At 42.5% G+C, this 18959-nt stretch overlaps 1 long non-coding RNA gene and 1 pseudogene across 1 annotated transcript in view; both read left to right on the top strand.

Annotated features, from left to right (window-relative positions):
* Positions 1–18959, top strand: part of LOC122298511 — a 32767-nt gene that overhangs the window by 6661 nt on the left and 7147 nt on the right. The gene's annotated exons all lie outside the window — the stretch shown is intronic.
* Positions 17617–17728, top strand: LOC122300016 (annotated as a pseudogene).

Below are 18959 nucleotides of genomic sequence, written 5' to 3'. Positions count from 1 at the left end.
TGCAAAATATGTGGTTCTGTAGATTTTTCTAAGACTGCAGGTTTCCATGTCGCTCTGTAGTTTTAACAATGTAGCAAAGAACTTCGTAAATATTTTTTACAAAAGGTTCGTGCTATGTTTATTATTTTATACATATTTAGCTTTTTGTTGTTTATCTATTTTGTGTTCTTTGTGAGATATTATTTATACAATGCATATTATGAGGTGTTTTTCCTAAAGTTAATTACTTCTAAAAATAATATAACAATAGAAGATTTTCTTATATTTTTTTATTACTAATTTCTTCTCTCTTCCACTTCTCCTATTTCTCATTCTCATCATCGTCTTCCTCTCTTCCTCATCGTCATCCTCCTCATTTCTTTCTCCTATCTTCCTTTCCGCCCTCCTCCCTTTGTCCACTTACTCTTCTCTTCTCTTCCTCTTCTTCCCTCTCATCCTACTCCTCATCTATTCCTCACCATCCTCCTCTGCTCTTCCTTCTCATCTTCTCTTCTCCTCTTAACTTCTTCTTATTTTCCTTATCGTCATCTTCGTCTCTACCTCATCCTAATCTCTACCTTATTGTCCTCTTCCTCTCTTTCTCTTCGTCCTCCTCCTTATATCTTCCTCATATGTTCCTCTTCATCCTCTCCTCTTGTCTTTCTCCTATCTTCGTAATCACCATCTTCCTCTCTTTCTCCCACTCCTCATATCTTACTTATCGTCCTCTTCCTCATTGTTCTCCCCCTCTTCTCTTCCTCTCTCCCACTTCATGCTCATCTTTTCCTTAAAGTTCTTCTCATCTTCTCTTCCACCTCTTCCTCCACTCTTCCTCATGTTCTCTTCCCCCTCCTCCTCATCTCTTCCTCATAGCTGTCCTCCTCTCTATCTCTCCATCTTCCTTCTTATATCCTCCTCATCGTCCTCTTCATCATATCTTCATCACATCTTCCTCATCATCCTCTTCCTTCCTACTCCTCCCATCCTCCTCTCTTCCTCTTATCTTCCTTATTGTTCTCTTCCTCTATTTTTCCTCCTCCTCCTCATCTCTTCTTCATCTCTATTTTTCCTCCTCCTCCTCATCTCTTCTTCATCATCGTCCTCCTCTCTTTCTCTTTGTCTTCTTTTTTATATCCTCCTCCTCTTCCTCCTAATATCTTCCTCATCGTCTTCTTCCTCTTATCTTTTTCATCATCCCTCCGCATCTTCACTTCCTACTCCTCCCATCCTCCTCTCTTGCTCCTCTCTTCTTCTGATCTTCCTTATTTGTTCTCTACCTTTATTCCTCCTCCTCATCTCTTCCTCATTAGCCTCTTCCTTATTGTCTTGCTCATATCTTCCTCATTATCCTCCTCATCTTTTCTTCCCCTCTTCCTCTTCCTCCTCCTCCTAATCCATCTCCACTTCAATATTACTTGTATGTTATATTTTTGCGTATTAAATTGTTTGTAGTTAGATATGTTTAGGCATCTACAACCTCGAGTGGGTAGGCTTAGTGGCTAACCTTCAACTTAGATCCAAAGCAGGTAGATGCTCTCTGGGTCTCTAGATGACATTTTATACTCACCATTTTCTTTTATAAAATACTATTTACAAGTTGCAACCTTTTCATTCATGAAGACCTTTTATTTTGATGCTAAGATGAAAGGATGCAAACAAGTTGTTTTACGTATTTAAATTTTTGTTCTCTAGTTAAAATTATAATAATCTTTTAGACGGTAAAGGTAAATAGTTTGATGACAAATTTTAGGACTCACGCCGTTCTTTCATTTTTCATACAATGAGATATATTCTACGATGATTAAGGGTAATTACACATCTTATACTAGCATCTTTAAACAACTTTATTATGAAAAAATAATTGTTGTATTCTTCCCAGAAAATAAGGAGGTATATTATGGTACAAGTTTTATGTCTTGAACTTTGAATTTTATATTGTTTTGATAGTGATGAACATCAAACTTTGTCTTTCATTAATCATAACTCTTCCACAAGTTGCAAAATTTGTGCTTTTGTAGGTTTGTCTAATATTGTAGGTTTCCATGTTGATTGATGTGGTTTTAACAATGTAACAAAGAACTTTGTAAAGATTTTTTTACAAAAGGTTCAATGTATTTTAAACATATTTAATATTTAACTTTTTGTTGTTTATCTATTTTGTGTTCTATGTGAGATATTATTTATAGAATGCATATTATGAGATGTTTTTCTTATAATCAATTACTTCTTAAAATAATATAACAGTAGAAGATTTTGTTATATTTTTGTTATTACTAATTTCTCTTCTCTTTCACTTCTCTTTCTCCTCCTCATATCTTCCTCATCATTCTCATCGTCCTCCTTATATCTTCCTCATCATCTTCCTCATTTCTTTCTCATATCTTCCTCACCGTCCTCTTCCTCCTCCCTTCATCTCATTCCTCATCTGTTCTCTCCCTTCTATCTACCTTATCATCATCTTCTTCGCTTCCTTCTCCGTGTCTTCTCTTCCTTATTGTCCTCCTCCTCTCTGTCTCATCATTCTCCTTCTTTTCTCTTCCTCATCTTTCCTCTTCATCCTACTCCTCATCTATTCCTTGTCGTCCTCCTCTACTCTTCCTTCTAATCTTCTCTTCTCCTTCTAACTTTTTTTATCCTTATCGTCATCTTCATCTCTTTCTTATTGTCCTCTTCCTTTCTTTCTTTTCATCCTCCTCCTTATATCTTCCTCATCATCCTCCTCCTTATTTCTTTCTCCTATCTTCCTCATTGTCCTCCTCCACCATTTGTCCTCTTCTCTGCTCTTCCTCTCCTCTCCTCTTCCTCGCTTCCTTCTCCTTGTCTTCTCTTCCTCATCATTCTCCTCCTCTCTTTTTCATGCTCCTCCTCCTCTTCTCTCTTCATCGTATTCCTTATATCTTCCCCATTATCCTCTTATACTCTTCCGTCTTATATTGTCTTCTCCTCCTCCTAGCTTCCTCTTATCTTTCTTATTGTCATCTTCCTCTCTTCCTCCTCTTCATCTCTTCCTCATCGTTCTCCTCTCTTTCTCTTCGTTCTCCTCCTTATATCATCCTAATCGTCCTCATATGTTCATCTCCTCCTTCTTTCCTTCTGTCTTTCTATTCTCTTCATAATTGCCCTCTTTCTCTCTTCCACCTGCTCCTCATCTTCCTCTTCCTCATTGTTTTCCTCCTCTCTTTCGCATCTTCCTCCTCCACTTCTCTTCCTCTCTTCCTCATCATCCTCATCTCTTCCTCCTTGTCCTCCTCACATTCTCTTCTTCCTCCTCCTCCTCTCTCCACCTCCCTTCCTCCTGTGTTCCTCATCATCCTCTTCATCTCTTCCTCATCATCCTCTTCCTTATATCTTCCTTATCGTCCTCCTTGTCTGCACTTCCTACTTCTCCTCCACTCTTCCTCATCTTCTCTTCCTACTCCTCCTATCTTCCTCATATGTTCCTCATCATTCTCCTCATCTCTTCTTCATCATCTTCCTCCTCTCTTTCTCTTTGTCCTTCTCCTTATATGCTCTTTCTCCTCCTGCTATCATTCTCTCTTCCTCGTCATCGATTTCCTCTTCTCTTCCTCCTCCTAAAATCCTCCTAATCAAGCTCCTCCTCATATCTTCTTCATCATCCTCCTCATCTTCACTTCCTACTCCTCCCATCCTCCTTTAATCTTCCATATTATTCTCTTTCCTATATTCCTCCTCCTACTCATCTCTTCCTCATCGGCCTCTTCCTTATTGTCCTGCTACTCTCATTCTCATCATTACCCTCATATTCTCTTCCCATCTTCCTATCCTCATCTCTACATCATTGTCCTTCTCCTCCTAATCCATTTCCACTTGGATATATTAGTTGTATGTTGTATTAGATTGTTTGTAGATAGATATGTTTAGAAATTTTGAATTCATTTTTAAATTCTGAATAGTTTTAAATTTTAGTCTTGAAAACATGAGATTTGTAGATGAGGTCTTAGGCATCTACAACCTTGAGTTGGTAGGCTTAGTGGCTAACTTTCAAGTTAGATCCAAAGCAGGTAGACGCTCTCTAGGCCTCTAGATGACATTTTGTACTCACAATTTTATTTTATAAAATACTATTTACAAGTCGTAGTCTTTCATTCATGAAGACCTTTTATTTTGATGCTAAGTGAAAGGATGCAAACAAGTTATTTTGGGTATTTAAATTTCTGTTTTCTAGTTAAAATTATAATCATCTTTTAGATGGTAAAGGTAAATAGTTTGATGGCAAATTTTAGGAGTCACTCCATTCTTTATGTTTTCATACGATGATTAAGGGTAATTACACATCTTATACTAGCATCTTTGAACAACTTTATTATGACAAGACAATTGTTGTATTCTTCCCAGGAAATAAGCAGGTATATTATGGTACAAGCTTTATGTCTTTTGAGCTTATTGTCGTGAACTTTGCATTTTATATTATTTTAATATTGTTTTGATAATGATAAACATCAAACTTTGTCCTTTATTAATCATAACTTTTCCACAAGTTGCAAACTTTGTGGTTTTGTAAGTTTGTCTAATACTGCAGGTTTCCATGTTGATTGATGTGGTTTTAATAATGTAGTAAAGAACTTCGTAAAGATTTTTTACAAAATGCTCGTTCTATGTTTATGTATTTTAAACATATTTAGCTTTTTATTGTTTATTTATTTGTGTTCTATGTGAGATATTATTTATAGAATGCATATTATGAGATGTTTTTCATATAGTCAATTACTTCTAAAAATAATAAAAAAACAATAGATTTTGTTATATTTTTTTAATATTAATTTCTCTTCTCTTCCACTCCTCTTTCTTCTCCTCATCTCTTCCTCATCGTCCTCATCCTTATATCTTCCTAATCGCCCTCCTCGTCATTTCTTTCTCTTATCTTCCTCACCGTGCTCCTCCTCCTCCCTTCATCCTCTTCCTCTTATATTCTCTTCCTCATATCTTCCTCATCATCCTTTTCCTTGCTTCCTTCTCCTCCTCTCTTCCTCATCGTCCTCCTCCTCTCTTTCTCATTCTCCTCCTCCTCTTCCCTCTTCATTCTACTTCTCATCTATACCTCAGCGTCCTCCTCTAATCTTCATTCTCATATTCTCTTCTCCTTCTAACATCCTCTTATCTTCCTTATCGTCATCTTCATCTCTTCCTCCTCTTCATCTCTTCCACATTGTCCTTCTCCTCTCTCTCTCTCTTGATCCTCTCCTCATATCTTCTTAATCGTCCTCTTCCTTATTTCTTTCTCGTATCTTCCTCAACGTTCTCCTCTTCCCTTCATCCTCTTCCTCTGCTCTCCCCTTCCTCATAATATTCTTCGTCACATTCTTCTCATGTTCTCTTCCTTATCATCCTTCTCCTCCTCCTATTCCCTCTTCATCCTACTACTCATCTTTTTGTCATCGTCCTTCTCTACTCTTCATTCTCATCTTCTCTTCTCCTCCTAACTTCCTCTTATCTCCATTCTCTCTTCCTCCTCCTAATCTCTTTCTCATCATCCTCCTCATTTCCTTATATTCATCTTCCTCCTTATATCTTCCTCATTGTCCTCCTATGTTCCTCCTCCTCCTCCTCTCCTCCTATCTTTCTGCTATCTTCATAATCATCATCTTCCTCTTTTCCACCTGCTCCTCATCTCTTGCTCATCCTCCCCTTCCTTATTATTCTCTTCCTCTTCCTTATCGTCCTCCTCATCTTCTCTTCCACCTCCTCGTCCACTCTTCCTCACTCCTCCACTCTTCCTCATCTTTTCTTCCTCCTCCTCCTCCTTTCTTCCTTATTGTCCTCGTCATCTCTTTCTCTTCATCTTCCTCCTTATATCCTCCTCCTAATATCCTGCTCATTGTCCTCTTTATCTTAATTTCCTACTCCTCCCCTCCTCTTATATTCCTTATTATTCTCTTCCTCTATTCCTCCTCCTCCCCATCTTTTCCAAATTGGCCTCTTTCTTATTGTCTTGCTCCTCTCCTCCTCATCATCCTCCTTATCTTCTCTTCCCATCTTCCTCCTCATCCTCATCTTTTCATCATTGTCCTTGTCCTCCTCCTAATCCATCTCTTTCATTCACTTAAGGTTCTTTTAGTTTTCCTTGTTATTTTTATATTATTTTGGTAGTGATGAAGGTCAAACGTTCTCCTTCATTCACTCAAGGTATGTTATTTTTCCTCATTGATTAATCATACCCTTCCAATAGTTTTAAGAGTTATGGTTCTATAGGTTTGTCTAATAGTGCAGATTTTCAGGTTGATTGATCCAGTTTTAACAATGTTACAATGAACTTTGTAAAGCTTGATGATAGAAAGTACTTGTTATATTTATATATTTGATAGAGCCAAGTAAACATATTCAAGTGTTTGCTAATTAACTATTTTGTGTTTTTGGAGACATTATATACACGTTCCTCTAGGCATGTATATAATCGCAAGAAAAAGAGGTGGGATCAAACCCCTTGGTGCCATAGTATTACATCCCATTGCGTGTTGTTCAAGCCTCCTCATTTTTGGTGTTAATCTCCTTTTTTTTCTCCCTTATAATGGCATCCAAAAATCATTCTTGGGCCCCGAAAAGCTTGAAGGGCCCCAGGTCTGTTAGATCCCCTAGTCCTTCCCATGCCTCGATGGGTGCAAGACCTTTGGAGCCCTCCACAGGGACGTAGAGGTACGCAACCTCCTTGTGGTGGTCATTACCAACATCTCAGGATTTGGATGAATTGAGGCAAGAGTATGTAGTACAAGAGGGTGTAGTTTTCGAGGTCTCACAGTCAGGTAAGAGGGTCGTGGATCCTGAGGGGTATGCTTACAAGGTTGCGTTGTTTCCTTCAATGCTTTCGGACAGTCTTTAACTGTCGTTCTACCGCCCAGTTCAGGCTGTGTTAGACATGGTGGGCGTGGTGCCGACCCAACTTCACCCCAACACTTGAAGGACTCTTGTTGGATGCTACATTATTTGGCAATGTGTGTTGGAGGAAGCCCGAGAGTCTTAGCCGAGTCTCATTGGTTGAGAAGTTATGTTCCCCTCAGGCCTTTTGTCAACCTGGAGCATAAATATGACAAGAGTACCTCAAGGTTCAAGCACTTTTTCTTTGTGTCTGGCATTGGGTGGGAATATCTTTCGAGGTCGGTTGCTCGACAAGACCTTCTAGTTGCGTAAACTAAGGGGTTGTGCGAGAGGAAGGGCTCATGAAATCATCGGCAACCCCAAAAGAGCTCCCTCGAATAGAGATTGTACAGAACTGGGCCACTGCCCATGTAGAAGAAATTTGGATGGATGCTTTGTTAAGCATTCACATTCTGCAACTATATCTGCCTGCACATACGACATTGCGCCAAGCGAGCAGTGCCTTAAGACTTTGTTTTCCAGGGCCCCTCAGCGCTATTCTTCTTGATCGCCATGGGGTGCATCCTCTTTACCCAAAGCTGGTGTTTTTATTGCTTACCCTATAGGCCCCTGTTCGAGGGGCGAGGTCGGGATTTAGGTTGGGTGGCGCAGGCCGTGTCACGAGCTGAGGAAGTGACGACTGGAGTAGCAGGTGCGAGGTGCTAGGCGACGGTTACTCGTGTTGACGACATTAGTCGAAGACCCTGGAGTTAGGTGAGTTTGCGAAAGCATCCAAAGCCTCTCCTACCATTGTCGGGGCTGGAGTAGTCCTTGCCAGTCTTAGAGCATTCTCGACGGCGATCCTTGGCGTGGAAGCAGGGGTCAGAGCTCCCCCCGCAAGGGAGGCCACGCCCCAGTTAGGGGACAAAGAGGACCACATGCGCCGGCTTCAAGTGGCCATCCTCGACATGGAGGGCTTCCTAGCCTAGGCTCACCTTCGAGTCTGTGTTCTTTTGCCCTTTGTCGTCCTGATGTTTATTTCACAGTTCTGCTGGATGTTTTTTGTAACAAGGCACAAATGGGCTAGTGGCATTCATGGTGGATGACCAAGATAGATTGGAAGCCAAGAATCGGTAGTCTCGCTCTATGGCCTATGGACAATGCTAGAGCTGAGAGGGAACTCAAGGATGAGTTGGAGGGTTCCCTTTCCGACTTGCGCCAAAGTATGCTCTACTTGGATTTCAACCTACAGAGATCCTAGGCTAAGCTCACCTTGTGCTATCAAGACCTTGAATGCAAGTTAGATGTGAGGGAAATCCTTTAGGAGATGTTTGATTGTCAATCAAAGGAGCTTGAAAGGTTTTAGGTTGCAAATTCAGAGTTGAGCAGGAGGTGCAACTTCGCCGATGTATCCCACCGATTTACTAAGAAAAAATTCTTGTAGATTTTTTAGTTTATTTCAAAGAGGTGGAAGTCTCAATCTGTGCGAGCCGAGCAGGAGGCATTGAGGTTCGCAAACACTAAGGCAAAGGCTTCTTCCCAGCAGGTGAGATTGGAGCTATCATGGGTGTGGCAGGTTTGGGACGAGGCGTGGTACCATGGCTTTTCCTCAGTTTCACGAGGCGCTGAAGATCTACTTGCTATCGGACCTTGTGCACAACTTGTCGTCATTGGACCTTGATTAACACCTAGCACGACAAAGCTAGAGGTGGGGGCTCAGGTAGGGGTGGATCTGGTTTCTAGTGCATTTTAGGCTATTCCTGAGGTGCTCGTGGCAACTTTGAATCCTCTGGAGGTGAGCTCTGTTGAGTTTGAAGAAGATTCTAAGACTCGCTAAGCAGGCCTTGCACTTCTATTTTGCTTTATTTTGATTTAAAGTAAAGTTTTTTCTTTTTCCTACTCTTTTGATTGCATGGACTGGTTTTAATAGATTTATTCACTTTCATGCATTGTCGTATTTCTATGCTTTTCCATGTACTTTAGTGTCCTTCATATTCCCCTTGCTGCTGGATTGTTCGTTGTCCATACCATAGGGGTCTTATTGTCCGTCGGGTTAGTGTGGTGGCTGTCATGTCATACTTAGGTTCCACTTAATCCGTGTCGCAAGGCATTAATGAGGATGTGGTGGGTCTCGTGTCAGACGTGATGGGTGGCAGGTCACGCACATTCCCCAAACATGGGAAGGGGAGCGAATTTCTATGGGCTACCTATATAAGGTGCCTCCTGGTGGTTGGGGATTCATCACATCTTCCTTTTTACTTGTACAGAATCTAATTTTTCTTTCCCCCTCAAGCAAGCCGAGCTTTTGTAGTGCCTCTACCTTGGCAAGTTCTTCGACTCCGTGCTGGCCCTTTTAAGGGTGTGCTTGTCAAGGATTGATGCCAAAGTGATTGAGGAATGTCGGAAGGGTTTTCTGTCAGGGAAGGGGTTGCACTCTATCAGCTTGAAGTTGTCGGAAGTTGTCAATCTAGATTAGCCTTTTCTGTGTAGGTGGCCTGCGGGCTTCTGGGGTGGTTCGTCGAGATATGTGTTGTCCCTCGTTATTTGCGGATGTGCTATAAGGATGGCGTAGGTTAAGCTTTGCGGCCACATCGTTTAATGGGTTTCCCTATCTCGGGACTGGTTCTATTTTCCCTACCTCACAACACTTCAACTTGTTTGGTTGGACGAGCTGGGTTGGGCTCGAGACCTTGTGCCTATTTGGTTCGGGAGTCATCACAGTGGAAGGGTCGCTTGGGCTTCTATGCATCTTCGGCAGGGGTTGAAATGAGGTTCGTTGTCTCCACATGGGGGCTTCAGCCAAGGGTAATGGGGGTGGCTCTGACAACTGTTCGCGGGTTGTTATGCCCCTCCTAGGGTGATGCCCTCTAACCACCCCGCCGAGTCCAATCCTTCCTGCCCCCAATACTGTTGTGTACCCTACTGATTTTTCCCCCCTGCAGATTATCTTGACTTCTTTCTCTTTGTATGGGTTCTTATGAATACATTGTATCCTTCCCTTATGTAATTGTTCCGATAGTTGATGAATAAAATGTTCTTTTGTTTGCGCCTTCGATATTATCACTCCCTTCTGGTTTACTCGTTTGTGCTTTGCATGACCCTTTCACGGGCAGTAGTATATTGATTGCTTGGTGAGGCATGACACATTTCTTTTACTTTGTTTAGTGAATAACTTCCCCCTCTATAAGGATGTAACATATGAACCTAGAATAGGACTTAAGATTAATTTAGTTAGAATTTATTTATTTATTTATAATTATTATGTTTAGTATTTTATTTATTTCGTTTTATTATTTACTTCTATTTTTATCAGGTGCTTATTATTTTTCAAATGGGGTAATAGACCAGATTAAATATAGTTTAAAGCTTATAAGGTAGTTTCCCCTTATCTTGGTTCCTCTGTTGTTATCGGATGAGTTTCAATTTTAAAAAGATTCCTAGATTAAAACCAACGCTTAAACTAGACCCTATCTAATCTCCTAAAGACCCACGTAAATAAGAAACTCTTTCCTCCATAAAATCCCATGATACACTCTGGTTCATCATACAAAAAGAAAATAAATAGATCTAGTTTATACGGGATGGAGAAAACTCACGCTATGCCTGACTTTTCTACCAGCCACCACCGACCACCCCAGGATGCCGGAGAACCACCATTAGCCACAGAAATCACAGGCCAGTTCATCGCCGATGAACCCACTTCCTCTGGTAAGTCACTACCGTCGCACTCACTCACCTCCCTCTCTGCTTCTTTTCGGTTTCAGCCTATCTCACTCTAACTCCTTCCCTTCTCTCATACAGCTTTTTCATACTTTTTCACTGTATAGTCTCTTTATATATATATTTATTTATAAAAGACTGCAAGATTTATACATTTAAAACTTGTATAAATCATTATTCTTACCAGTTATTGTCGAATCGGATCCAAGGCAGTAAACCGAAGCCGAATAATATGCTCACAAGAAGTGACAACCACGATATATGCCTGCAAAAGTAGATCACTGCTAGTTCAAAAGTTTGATACATACCTAATGGCTTTAATAATTAGTAGTCAAAACTGCATGTGTCCCATCTGTTTTATGATCTACCTCCTAGTCCTACTTCATTAACAAACATTCGTAAGAAAGGACACAACATTGGGAAATTTGCGAACAAATAATGGCATTTGTGGGCCGAATTTTCCATGATATTGCCACGACTGATGTTCGTGGAAAGAGAGCTTTTGCTATGCTTTTAAGCGTTTTTCCCTTGAGTAATGCTTGCGGCAAAAAGGCATTTACGTTGTAGTGAAATTAAAGGTATATGGATGTTCACTAGCTCTTGCTTGCATGACCACGAACCCACCCATTTTGTAGGCACTACTTTTCCTTACAAGATCTATCGTGCATCTGATTCCATGTATATATATACAATATTTTGTGTGCACATGCAGCTTTTGATGATCTGTATATTATTTAGCCCTAGTTTTTGATTTGAAATAAAATTCCTACTGAATATTTTGAATTGAAATGTATCATAAACAATAAAAATAAAAGTGTACTAAGTATCAAAAAAACTGGGAATAATATTTACCAATTACCGGGTGTGATCCAAGGCAGCTGTAAGTAGAGGGACCATCCCAACCGAAGGGCCTTGGGACGTATAAGAAAGCCCATAGTACAATAAAAATAAAAAATCCCAAAGGTCATAGAGAGATAATCAGGAAGAGTTTGAAGAGGGACGTGCATGGCACCACCTTTAACGGAAGGATAAAAATAGCAGGAAGTGACGCGATTATTCAAAATCCTAAGTGGTGATCCGTTCTGATAAATCTTGAATGAGATATGTACAGCAAATGCGCCTATATATACAAGTAATCTTTGATAACGAAAAAAATCGAATACGATCATCTCTTGATTGACTTAAGCATCGGAGTATTTGCAGGAGGACCCCCTTCAAGTTTCATTCACCAAGATCGACCGCACAGCGGAAGATTGGAAGTGAGCGACGTCCTTAACATTTGGTACTGTCTATGGGATCTGTGTGATTCAACGTGGTTCTCACATGCCAATTGTAACTCGCTCGGTAGCAAGCCGAACGATAGATGCCTTACCGTCATCTGTGGAATTGCAACTAGCGGTAGCAGAGGAAAAATTGAAACAAGCTCTAGAGGCCATGGGAATCTTACAAAAGGAGAACGACGACTTAAGATAGAAGAACACCAATTCTCATAATGTCGATGTGCTCGCTCACAGTGAGCAAGGTGAAGATGAGGCCCATTGCAGGGTCGAAAAGGATATGGAATGAGCAGAGAAAGAAACAATGCATGACGAATTGAAGGAGTTGACAGGAAAGTATGAAGAGATGGAAAAAAAGATGGCGGTTCTTCCTCAGTGGAAAGTCTACTACACCAGACAGATCTGCCATACAATGCACGAATTATGGTTGTGCCACTCCAACCAAAATTTAAAGTTCCCCAAATAGGTATGTACGATGGGTCTAAAGACCCGGTAGATCATCTGGAAAACTTTAAAACTCATATCACGCTCCACAGTTTCCAAGGGAAAATTACGTGCCAGGCTTTCCTTTTGACCCTAAAAGGGACTGCTAGGGGGTGGTTTGGGACCCTTAAATCGAAGTCAATAGACAACTTTGAAGAATTGCCAAAGCAGTTCTTAAACCAATTCATACCTAGCAGAAGATGACGGTGCCCAACCGCCTACCTGTTAACGATTAAGCAAAAGGATGATGAGAATTTAAAGACCTATTTGGCCCGTTTCAACAAAGAACGCTTAACAATGAATGACCAAGATGAGAAGATCACTCTGGCCGCCCTTTTAGGAGGGGTATGGCCACGCAGTCCTTTTATGACAGAATTGGCTCGAATGACTCATTTCACCCTCAGGGAGTTCATGGACAGGGCAGATGATTTTGTCAATACAGAAGATATTCTATAAGCTTTGGTGGAACCTTGTAAAGAAGACACCAAATTTGAGCAGAGAAACAAGCAGGATGATAAGAAGGGTAAGCCAAGTAGACGAGAAAAAGCGAGGGAAGAGTGGTCAGATCGCAACCTCAGACTGGTACACAACAATTTGAGCATACAGGAAGAAGAAAGAGAAAGGGAAACCCACCGTCCCATCAAAACAGGCAGTCAGTACTGCAAGTATCATCAGACAAACTCTCACTAGACTGAGGACTACACGACCATGAGAAAGAGGATTACAGAGTTAGCAGAGACCGACGAGTTGGAGCAAATGGTTGCAGAACGGTCAAAACCAAGAAGGCATCAGGAGACTAAAAAACAACCAAGTCGGAGTTTCAGTCCATAAAGAAGGCGCCATGTTAATGATCGCCAGGACAGGAGGGCGAGGTCACCCCCAAAAGGCGATCGGAACAGGGCGCCCATAGGAGAAATAAAGACTATAGTGAGAGGTTTTGCTGGGGATGGTATTTTCACATCCAGCTTAAAGGCATATGCACAGAAGGCAAGATATGAAGAGGTGTTCGTGGCGGATAGAGCACACAAACAACCAAAGCTTAGCAATGAGCGAATGGTGATATCCTTTGAAGAGGCAGATAGTGAAGGAGTCCTATATCCGCATGACGATGCTCTAGTGATAACCCTCGTAATAGCCAATTATACAACCAGGCGGGTACTAGTAAACAATGGGAGCTCGGCTAATATACTGTTCTAGGAAGTGTTTGTCAAAATGAGGATGTTGGCAAACTGAGGCTCTCCCCTACACCATTAAAAGGTTTCTCAGGGGATACTATCTAGCCTATAGGGGCAATCACGCTTCCGATAACTACAGGCACGGGGACGCGGACAGCAACCACCATGACCGACTTTTTAGTAGTGGAAGCTCATTCCTCTTACAATAATATACTATGAAGACCAACGTTCAACCATTTGAGGGCAGTACATCCACCTACCATCTCAAGATGAAGTTCCCAACCGATAGCGGTGTGGGTGAGGCAAGAGGAGAGCAGGCCTTGGCTCAAGAATATTATGTGCAAGAACTAAGGAAAGTTACGAAGGAAGTCTGCATTGTGGCAAGACAAGATGGGGCCTTGCCGCCCTTGCCACCACCTGTAGCGGTAACTTACGAGAGAGATATAAAAGTCAGGGATGACCGGGTTCAACAACATGTAGAAATCAACGAACCTCTGGAACACGTGACATTATACACTGACTGCCCTGGGACTACTACCCGTATCGGGACACAAGTCTTGCCAACAGATAGAGAAGCCCTGATATTGTTGTTGATCGAACACAGAGATATCTTTACATGGAGCCATGAAGAAATGCTCGGTATAGACAACGAGGTCATTGAGCACTGCTTAGGCGTAGACCCAACGTACAAAGCAGTGCGACAGAAGAGGAGATCGTTTAGTGCAGAAAAGTATGCCACCATTAATGAAGAAGTTGAAAGATTGCTCGCGGCCGGCTTCATCAAAGAGGCCCACTACTCGGAGTGGTTATCCAATGTTGTCATGGTGAAAAAGGCGAATGGGAAGTAGAGAATGTGTGTAGACTGATTTAAACAAAGCTTGCCTGAAAGATAGCTTCCCCTTACCATGCATCGACGTCATTGTGGATGCTACAGTGGGGCATCATATGTTGAGCTTCATGGACGCATATTCGGGTTACAACCAGATACGGATGAATGCAACAGACGAAGAAAAGACATCTTTCATCACAAACCGAGGGCTATATTGCTACCAAGTCATGCCCTTTAGACTAAAGAATGTAGGGGCGACCTACCAAAGGCTTGTAAACCGGATGTTCAATGAGCAGATTGGGAAATCTATGGAGGTATACATAGATGACCTGTTAGTAAGGAGCAAAGAGCCCGCCCAGCACCTCGTGGATTTGCGAACGGTGTTTAGAGTTTTACACCGTTACAAAATGAGGCTGAACCCAGCAAAATGTGCTTCGGGGTCCAGTCAAGGAAATTCTTGGGATTCATTATGTCTGAAAGAGGAATTGAAGCCTCTCCAGATAAGATAGAGGCCATAATCAGTATGAAACCACCAAAAAATCTAAATGAGACTTAACGACTGGCTGGAACGGTGGCTGCCCTAGGAAGATTCATAGCCAGGTTAACAGCCAAGTGCCTCCCTTTTTCCAAGTACTGTGGAAGGTACATCCTTGGAATGAGCAGTGCGACGAAGCGTTCAACAGGTTAAAATAGTATCTGGCCAATCCGCCCCTTTTAAAGCGACCAGAGAAGGGTGACATGCTCTATGCGTATCTAACAGTCTCCCCAAACGCTGTATCCGTCGTTCTCGTAAAAGAAGAAGGAGCCGTCAAACATCCAGTATATTATGTGAGTCGAGCACTTAGAGGAGCAGAAACAAGGTAACCTCGAATTGAATTATTGGTATTTGCCTTGGTAGTGGCGACAAGAAAACTTCATCCTTATTTTCAAGCCCACACAGTAAGTGTACTGACGGAGGCTCCATTGGCAAAAATTCTGAGGAAGCCAGATTGTACAGGCAGGCTGATAGGTTGGTTAATTGAGCTAAGCGAGTTTGATGTAGAGTATGAGCCAAGGAAAGCAATTAAAGGACAATTGATAGCAAATTTTATAGCGGCATTTTCAGGCTTTCCCCAGGGGGAAGTAATAGCACCATCAGGGAAGCCGTGGGTGTTATTTATAGATGAATCATCTTGCCGAATAGGTGGAGGCTTGGGATACATTTGCTGAGCCCTGACGGCCAAGAGCAGTATTACATTGCCACACTGGCGTTCAAAGTAATGAACAACGAAACTGAATATGAAGCGCTTATATGGGGATAGTCTGTGACCGCCCAAATAGGGGCAACTGAAGCGGATGCTAGGTCCAATTCACAGGTGATAGTAAATCAGGTTTTGGGCCTGTACGTTACGAAGGGCGAGAAGTTAAAGAAATACCTAGCCCAAGTTTGTGAAATACGCAATATTTTCTCATATTTCACCATAACTCAGATACCAAGAGCGGACAACGAGGTCGCAGACAAATTGGCACAAGCGGCATCAGGAGGGGAGGAAGTACCCCTACTATGACAAGTCGAGAGAAGGGTCATCGAGGTCCCAGCTGTTGGCATGGAGGTAGGAGTACTGGGGTCAAGCACCCCAGATTGGGCAAACAAGGTAATAGAGTACTTGGATAAAGGAAAAGTGCCAGAAGCACGAGAAGAGGCGAGAAAGATAAAGAAAAGGGCGGCAAGATTCCTACTCATCAATGGAATCCTTTATAGAAGAGGCTTCTCTGTTCCTTTACTGTGATGCATCTCCAGTATGTCCTAGCTGAGATACACGAAGGGATACGAGAAAATCATACTGGGGGAAGAACCTTGGCTAGGAAAGCGGTTCGGACAAGATATTATTGGCCTAATGTTCTAAGGGATGCATAGGAGTTCACCAACAAATGTGCAAAATGCTAGACTTACGCACCCGTACCACATGCCCCTCCAGAGGAGTTAACATCGGTTATAGCACCATGACCTTTCGCCCAGTGGATGGTAGATTTGGTGGGACCCTTCCCGCTAGGAAAATGTGGTATTAAATTCATGATAGTCGCCGTCGATTATTTTACAAAGTGGGCAAAAACAGAGCCATTAGCAATAATCATAGGCAACGCCATGACCCAATTCTTGTGGAAAAATGTCGTTTGCAAGTTCGGAATTCCCCAGAGTATCATAACTGACAATGGGCGCCAGTTCGACTCAGATTACTATAGAGACTGGTGCGCTGAGTTAAGGATCAAGGCGAATTACTCCTCCCCAGGCCACCCCCAAGCAAATGGTCAAGCTGAGGCGACAAAAAAGGCGTTACTCTCAATCCTTAAGAAAAAGGTCGCAGAGAAGAAAGGGCATTGGGCGGACGAGCTGCCAGGGGTACTTTGGGCATATAAAACTACAGCAAAAACTCCGATAGGGGAATTCTAGTTTACGCTAGCATGCGGATGCGAGACGGTTACACCAGTGGAAGTAGGATTACCAACCTACTGAACGAGCCAATTTTCGTGTGCCCAGAATGACAAAAAGTTAGAAGAATACCTCGACTTACTTGAAGAAGAAAGAGAGATGACAGAAGCTCGGATGTTGCAAGAAAAGAAGAAAGCCGAGCAGTACTTCAATAAAAGAGTAAGGCCCAGGACCTTTAAAGTAGGCGACCTGGTTTTGAAGAAAAGCGAGGTGACTACCCAAGGCGAGGGGAAAATGGGACCCCAATGGGAAGGTCCTTACTTTGTCGTGGCCAACAGCAGACCTAGATCGTACCAGTTAAAAGACAACGAGGGTAAGAAACTACCGCACCCGTGGAACGTGGAGCACTTAAAGAAATTTTATCAAGAACTTTCATACTATTTTTGTTTAAGTATTCCTTTTTTTTTTTGCTTTTGTCCAATGTTAGCATTATTACCATTTATGAATATATTTTGTTTTATTCATTGAAAATTCTATGCAAAGGAAAAAGATCCCAGGGGTGAATACAAACTCTACAAAAAGAAAGGTCAGTGACCGCCCAACCAGTAAACACCAAAGACAAGTTTTAGCAGCTTGTGGTGTCATGAAAAAACAGCACGTAGGTCCTCAGACCATGCCGACCCTAAACACCAAAGACAAGCCTTAGCAGCTTGCAGTGCCACAAAAAAGGGCGCGTAGGTCCTCAGACCACGCAGACCCTAAACACCAAAGGCAAGCCTTAGCAGCTTGTGGTACCATGCAAAAAGGGCGTGTAGGTCTTCAGACCACGCCAACCTTAAAACACCAAAGGCAAGCCTTAACAGCTTGTGATGCCATAAAAAAGATAAAAATCAAAAGGACATTTGTAACCTAGTGGTGCGCCCATCTCCTTAGTTTAACAAAGTGGCACACTTGGGTTCCGATAAAATTGGAACGATACAGAGAAGATTAGCATGACCCTTGTGCAATGAGGACACGCACAAATCGAGAACAGGACGCAATAGCCTAAGCATTCAACAACGCAATCAAAATCCATTGTTATAAATGTACAAGATACAAAAACACAAGAAAACTATCCATAATTAAAGACACAAGGGGCGAAAACGGTTTTAGGGGCATTGTCAGGCAGGAATGCTCAGGGTATGTTTATAAAAGCATCAGGCATCTCCTTTCGACCAAACTCATCAACCTCGCGGCGGGCAATCTCCTCAGGATAAAATAAGTCCCAGTCCAAAATCTGAAGGTTGGTGGCAGGATCAACCAGGAGACGGTTCCTCAGCCTCAGAATGCCGCAACCATGCCCATAAGTAAAGGCATGGTCCCTTACATCAGGGACGTGAGCCAACTAAGCGCGGAGCCTTGCGACCTCCTCCTAAGCTGCAGTTAGCTCCCTCATTTTTTTAGATAGACTCCGCTGGCTAACTCCAAGAGCCAAGTTTGCCTTTCGAAGACTCTCCTCGAAGGACCTACAGCTGTCTTGAGAACGGGTCAGGTCTTCACGAAGAAAGGATAGTGCCTCATCGCGGGCAGCAAGCTCGGATCTCAAGCGAGAGCTCTCAACCTTAAGGTTCTCCTGAGCCTCTGAAAGTTGCAGCCTAGCTAAGTCCCTCTCATAGCGGAGAATTAACAAGGCGAAGTCGTCTTTAGCCATGGCTGCGTTTGCTAGGCGGGCAGCCTCGCACAGCTCCAGGAGTTCAGCCTCGCACATCTCGAGGTCGCCTTACAAAGAATGAGAATAACCCTCAGATTGATCTAGTAAGATCTTCAAATCCTCCCTCTCCTCGACCAAGGCTGGCAATTCAGCTCTGTCAACTCGCCATCTCTTGGAAGCACGTTTGGCTATGTAGCATAGCTGGCGACGCTCTTTAACCTCCTCCTCAAGGCGAGAACGATCAGCTACTATCCATAGGCCAAGTCATTAATGCCCTGCAAGAAGAAAAGCAACCAATATGAAGAGAGACTAAGATACGAAAGGGGCATATGCAAAATGGAACATAAGGCATAATACCTCAGAGAGCCAACTTCTTGAACGAGTAGCCATCTAGGCGATAGCCTTAGCCTGGGAGTTAACAACTGCTAAAGAATCACCACCGCTAGCATCCCCCCTTACGATCTCTCCATAGTCTGGGAGGGGTGCCTCCCTAGGCCTTATGGTCGAAGCCATCGCCCTTTCCAATAAATCAACCAAGCGCAAAAGGGGCAGAGGAGGTGGTGGATGAGCCAGGTCAGCTTCACAA

This window comes from Carya illinoinensis, chromosome 16, assembly GCF_018687715.1.
Source record: "Carya illinoinensis cultivar Pawnee chromosome 16, C.illinoinensisPawnee_v1, whole genome shotgun sequence".
Lineage (NCBI taxonomy): Eukaryota > Viridiplantae > Streptophyta > Magnoliopsida > Fagales > Juglandaceae > Carya > Carya illinoinensis.
The sequence above is the reverse complement of the archived record's forward strand: the minus strand, read 5'-3'. Positions and strand labels throughout refer to the sequence as shown.